Here is a 6123-nt window from a genome sequence, read left to right as displayed (position 1 = left end):
AACTTACCCAACCCACATCAGTCTCTTTGATCGTTGGGGCCCTTTTGTCTTCCAACATGTGGATTGATCAGTGCATTAGTTGTCTCTTGTCCTACCACAAAGAAGAATATAGGTAACTATCAGCTGTCCGACTGGCTCGCCACCCAGCTCGCACTGGGAATCTTCTAAGGGTTCAAGTTGTCTGCATCTGATGAGGATCCAACTGGAATGCTCAGCCGACCACACTCACAGTTCCTCACCATCTTAGACCCTGACCGCTGAGTAAAAGGTGTGATTCAGCTAGCATCACCACCGACTGGGTGCCAATAACGGAGCTCCCGTGGATGGTGAAGGATTAAAAGCTTACAGTTCTAGCGATTTCCATGCTGTTCTTTTTTCTAACAGGACGTTTTACCGGAAGTGAATGGGACGTGATAACCCAAGACCATTTGAGCTCTGTAATTGGTCAGATTCTCGCTAGGGATTGTAGCGTCCAGCAATGGTCAGTTTAGGTATAGCCTGACCTTCCACCATCTATTCAACATCTGGTCATTAAGGAGACACAACATCGCTTGTGTTCCCTTTAAACAAGTCTGCCTTCACACCAGCTGGGATTCAGACTCCACAAGTCCAAATCATAACATTAACTTACTTTCCTCAAGGTCTCCGCTCCAGAAGAAAGAAGACCCAGCTCGGATCAGTTGCTAAACACAAGAGTTATAATAAATCATTAATAACTTCTATGACTTTTGATCTATTTAATCATTAAATAAACATTTGCTTATTATTACTTGTGGTAAAATAGTATAATGACATGAAATGCTTCATTAATCTAACTCACTGAGTGGATGTTATGTTTATCTACTAGACCGTGTTCATGTTTTGACGACAAGGTCCTTACACCTGCTTCACAATAACAAGTACGGCTAAGTTAAATTCATTCCACATAGCTAGACCTTTCACACAGATCAGAGTCTCCATATTGAAGAAGGCGTGTTTCTGTGTTGCCTTGGTAACATCAACTTTCCTGTCAGCCTCTGATTGGCTGCCCAAATCATAACAGCTAAACTTTAAAACTACAACAGACTGAGAATTCTTCAGTTCGAGAGAGAGTACTGAAGAGTTCGCTCAGACTGGCCATCTGTTGCAATACCCTAGAAACATCCAAGATTTTTACACGTAAAAAAAAAAAACAACTTTTTTTTCTCCTGCAAAGCTGATGAGAAACACTTCCTGCAGAACAAAGCTGAGTTGTTCAACTCCTTAAGAGAATCCCTGAGACGCAAGCTGATTCCATCCTGTATTGCCTGTTGACATCTTTTGGACCGGGGAAAGTCGCTACCGTGTGGTCAAAATACTGGACCTGGGTACCCCAAGGTCATCTGACCTCCCTGACCTCCGGATCCTGACAAGGGTCAGCAAAAGGGCAAGTAGAACACAGAGATTGCATCTGGATGCATTTTGTTGATAACTTCATAAGCTTAACGCACTCCAAATTAATTTCACCAGAATGCAGCTTGATTTGATAAGGAAGCTCTGATCGATATCACATTTACACATTGGTTACTTCAGCACCTCAGTTCCACTCATTCACCTCAAGTGCTTAATTTATTAGTCATGTTTTAAATTGTTTGTAAAATAAATTGTTTTATAAACTTGACTCTTTCTTGAAGTAACACGAAGCGTGGTTGATCACTGAACAAGCAAAGAACCTAGATCTTCTGAATTAAATCCTAGAATCTTCCGATTATCCTAGACTCCTCCTTGAACCGTCACCTTATCGTGGTGGAGGAGTTTGAGTGCCCTAATGATCCTAGGAGCTATGTTGTCTGGAGCACTTTGTGCCCCTGGTAGGGTCTCCCATGACAAATTGGTCTTAGGTGAAGGGTGAGACAAAGAATGGTTCAGAGAATCTTTTATGGATGTAATTTCAAAGAGTCGGCGTACCCGGCCCGGAGGGTTACTGGGGTCCCACCCTGGAGCCAGGCCTGGGGTTGGGGCCTGTGAGCGAGCGCCTGGTGGCCGGGCTTTCACCCATGGGGCCCGGCCGGGCCCAGCCCGAACTGGATAGATGGGCTCATCCAACTGTGGACCCACCACCCGCAGGAGGAACTTGAAGGGTCCGGTACAGTGTGGATCGGGTGGCAGACCAAGGCGGGAGCCTTGGCGGTCCGATCCCCGGACAAGAAAACTGGCTTTTGGGACATGGAACGTCACCTCGCTGGCGGGGAAGAAGAGGAGCTTGTGGCAGAGGTTGAGCGGTACCTGCTAGATATAGTCGGACTCACCTCGACACATAGCATTGGCTCTGGAACCCAAGTCCCTGAGAGGGGTTGGACACTCTCTTTTGCTGGAGTTGCTCTGGGTGAGAGGCAGAGGGCTGGGGTTGGCTTTTTGTTAGCCCCAAGACTGTGTGTCGGGGTTTACGAGAGGGTAGCTTCCCTGCGCCTTCGGTTCGGGGAACGGGTCCTGACTGTTGTTTGTGCTTATGGGCCAAATATCAGTTCAGAGTACCCACCCTTTTTGGAGTCCCTGGGATGAGTGCTAGATAGTGCTCCATCAGGGGACTCCATTGTCCTGCTGGGAGACTTCAATGCTCACGTGGGCAATGACAGCTTGACCTGGAGGGGTGTGATTGGGAGGAACGGCCCGCCTGATCTGAACTCGAGTGGTGCTTCGTTATTGGACTTCTGTGCAAGCCACAGTTTGGCCATAACGAACACCATGTTCGAACATAAGGATGTCCATCGGTACACTTGGTACCAGGGCAGTCTAGGTTGCAGGTCGATGATAGACTTTGTAGTCGTATCATCTGACCTGTGGCCGTATGTTTTGGACACCCGAGTGAAGAGAGGAGCGGAGCTGTCAACTGATAACCACCTGGTGGTGAGTTGGATCAGATGGTAGGGGAAGATGCTGCGTAGACCTGGCAGACCCAAACGCATAGTGAGGGTCTGCTGGGAATGCCTGGCAGAAGAACCTGTTAAGACAGTCTTCAACTCCCACCTCCGGCAGAGCTTTGACCACGTCCCGAGAGCAGTGGGGGCCATTGACTCCGAGTGGGCCTTGTTCCACTCTGCGATTGTTGAGGTGGCTGTTGCTAGCTGTGGTCGCAAGGTGGCCGGTGCCAGTCGTGGTGGTAACCCCCGTACCCGCTGGTGGACACCAGACGGAGGCCTACAGGGCGTGGCTGGTCTGTGGGTCTCCGGAGGCAGCAGACAGGTACCGGATAGCCAAGCGGGGTGCAGCAGTGGCAGTTGCCGAGGCAAAATCTCGGGCGTGGGAGCAGTTTGGTGAGGCCATGGAGAAAGACTTTCAATCGACTCCAAAGAGGTTCTGGCAAACTGCCCGGCATCTCAGGAGAGGAAGGCAGCAACTCGCTCACACTGTTTATAGTGGGGATGGGGAGCTGCTGACGTCAACTGGGGCTATAGTCGGACGGTGGAAGGAATTCTTTGAGTAGCTTCTCAATCCCACCTACACGTATTCCGAGGAGGAACCAGAGCCGGGAGACCTGGGAATGGCAGAAGTTGCTGAGGTAGTCAAACAACTACACAGCAGCGGAGCCCCGGGGGCGGATGAGATTCGTCCTGGGTATCTCAAGACTATGGATGTTGTAGGGCTATTGTGGTTGACACGTCTCTGCAACATTGCGTGGTCATCGGGGGCAGTTCCTAGGGAGTGGCAGACCGGGGTGGTGGTCCCCATCTTTAAGAAGGGTGACCTGAGGGTGTGTTCCAACTATAGGGGGATCACACTCCTCAGCCTCCCTGGAAAGGTCTACTCCAAGGTACTGGAGAGGGTCTGATCGATAGCTGAATCTCAGATTGAGGAGTAGCAATGTGGTTTTTGTCCTGGCCGTGGAACTGTGGACCAGCTCTATACCCTTGCAAGGGTGATGGAGGGGGCATGGGAGTTTGCCCAACCAATCCACGTGTTTTGTGGATTTGGAGAAGGCTTATGACTGTGTCCCCAGGGGCACCCTGTGGGGGACGCTCCAGGAGTATGGGGTGGGTGGCTTTCTGTTAAGGGCCATTCAGTCCCTTTACCAGAGGAGCGTGAGTTTGGTCCGCATAGCCGGTAGTAAGTCGGACCTGTTCCCGGTGAGGGTTGGACTCCGCCAGGGCTGCCCTTTGTCACCGGTTCTGTTCATCACTTTTATGGACAGAATTTCTAGGCGCAGCCGTGGTGTGGAGTGTGTCGAGTTTGGTTGCAGGAGAATCTCGTCTCTGCTTTTTGCGGATGATGTGGTCTTCCTAGCTTCATCCAGCTCTGACCTTCAGCACTTGTTGGGTAGGTTCGCGGCCGAATGTGAAGCGGCTGGGATGAGGATCAGCACCTCCAAATCTGAGACCATGGTTCTCGACTGGAAAAGGTTGGCTTGCCAACTCCGGGTCGGGGGAGAGGTCCTACCTCAAGTGAAGGAGTTTAAGTATCTCGGGGTCTTGTTCACGAATGAGGGTAGGAGGGATCGGGAGATCGACAGTGATGCGGACGCTGAGCCGATCTGTCGTGGTGAAGAGGGAGCTGAGCCAGAAAGCCAGGCTCTCGATTTACTGGTTTGTCTACGTCCCAATCCTCACCTATGGTCAGTGTTGGGCAAGTTACTTCAAAACTGTAATGTATTATTTATTACTTGTTACCCTCATTTTAATGTAATTAATTACATTACAATATTACTGATTTTAAAATGTAAGGCATTACACTACTTTTGCATTACTTTAAGTTACATTTACCAAAACAATTTCAATATGAATTAGGTCATGTGATGCTCAGTGAACTCATGACACATCCAGAGGAAGGGGATGTGGTGTCTGAGCATTGCTGTTAAAAACTGTCAGATATAATAACAGTTCTTTATTAAATGAAAGCAACAACAATCTGTACTCTCAGCACGCTGCCATCTTAGATTGAGCAGGATGTGAGGTGATGGGGCTCCAAGCCTATTTTGCCTTGGTCCCCAAATGCCTTGATACGGCCCTGGATGTGGGACTGACTTCTGGGGTGATCTCATTCTATCACATGTATAAATATTAAATGCTTATATTTTATTGCTTTTCACTGGTAAAAATGTGTACTGGGGACAAATCTACCTACTTATATTTTCTTTTCAAGCACTTTGTTTTGTTTTCTTGATTTTATTTGAATAATTCCTGGCCCTTTCTCTCCCTAGCCTTCCTGCATGCTGCATGTTTTCTCCGTCTTCCAGAAAAACTGTTTCCTAGATTTCCTACTTTCTAACTAATCAGCCAAAGGGATCTACCGAACGCAAAAAAAAAAAAAAAAAAAAAGCTTCATATGCGCTGCGCTCCAGCAGCAATGAGTTGAAATCACCGGGCGAGGGCACAGATTATGAACTCAGCTGAGGCAAAGCACGTCAGTAAAGTACAGAAGTACAGAGAATATGGGCTGATATGAACGATCGCAAGTGAATTATTTTGTTGGAGCGATTTTGTGAATATAACAGCGGCCGCGCGCAGGACGCAGCTGGAGTATTTGAGCCGTCACCGCTGCGTCCTCTCTGCTCATAGAATGCCCGCAAAGCGGAGTCCATAAATGACGTCATATATGAAGATACCGGATCTTTATTTAGAGCTTTCCGCAATTTTAATTTTTAGGAAAACCACATCTTGATTCTGGGTTTAAAAATGCGTTGTAATTACCGCATTACTGACAATTGTACCGAGTAAATATTACCATTTTCTTTCCCTGTAATGCCTTACATTACCACATTACAGCAAAAAGCAATGCATTACAGTAGTTAATTACTTTTGTACCGCGTTACTCCCAACACTGCCTATGGTCATGTGCTTTGGGTAATGACCGAAAGAACGAGATCGCGGATACAAGCGGCCGAAAGGAGTTTCCTCCGTAGGGTGGCCGGGCTCAGCCTTAGAGATAGGGTGAGGAGCTCGGACATTCGGGAGGGACTTGGAGTAGAACCGCTGCTCCTCCAGATCGAAAAGGAGTTCGTTGGGGTGGTTTGGACATTTGGTCAGGACGTTGGAGAGGTTACATCTCCAATCTGGTCCGGGAACGCCATGGGGTCCTGCCGGAGGAGCTGGTGGAGATGGCCGGGGAGAGGAAGGTCTGGAGCTCCCTAGTTGGGATGCTGCCCCCGCGACCCGGACCCGGATAAGCGGA

This window comes from Nothobranchius furzeri, chromosome 17 (assembly GCF_043380555.1).
Source record: "Nothobranchius furzeri strain GRZ-AD chromosome 17, NfurGRZ-RIMD1, whole genome shotgun sequence".
In the NCBI taxonomy this organism is placed as follows: Eukaryota; Metazoa; Chordata; class Actinopteri; order Cyprinodontiformes; family Nothobranchiidae; genus Nothobranchius; species Nothobranchius furzeri.
This window is presented reverse-complemented; position numbering follows the sequence as displayed.